Below are 245 nucleotides of genomic sequence, written 5' to 3' on the forward strand. Positions count from 1 at the left end.
CTTGCTTTTCATAGGACTGGCATTTTATCAGACTCTGATGTTCTGTCCTTCTGTGGCTGGGGCTCACCAATGTGTCTCATCTTCTGCTCTGACCCAGATGGGTGGGCAGCACCATCCTTGTGCTGAGCAAGAGACCTGGTCTTTTCAAACCAGGCAGCAAATCAGCCATGAAGGTGGCATCCCCCAGAGCATGGCAGTGCCAAGCAGCAGTGATGCTGCTGAGCGTGTCAGGCCTGACCTAGGCT

The sequence above is a fragment of the Strix aluco genome, chromosome 12, assembly GCF_031877795.1.
Source record: "Strix aluco isolate bStrAlu1 chromosome 12, bStrAlu1.hap1, whole genome shotgun sequence".
Classification (NCBI taxonomy): domain Eukaryota; kingdom Metazoa; phylum Chordata; class Aves; order Strigiformes; family Strigidae; genus Strix; species Strix aluco.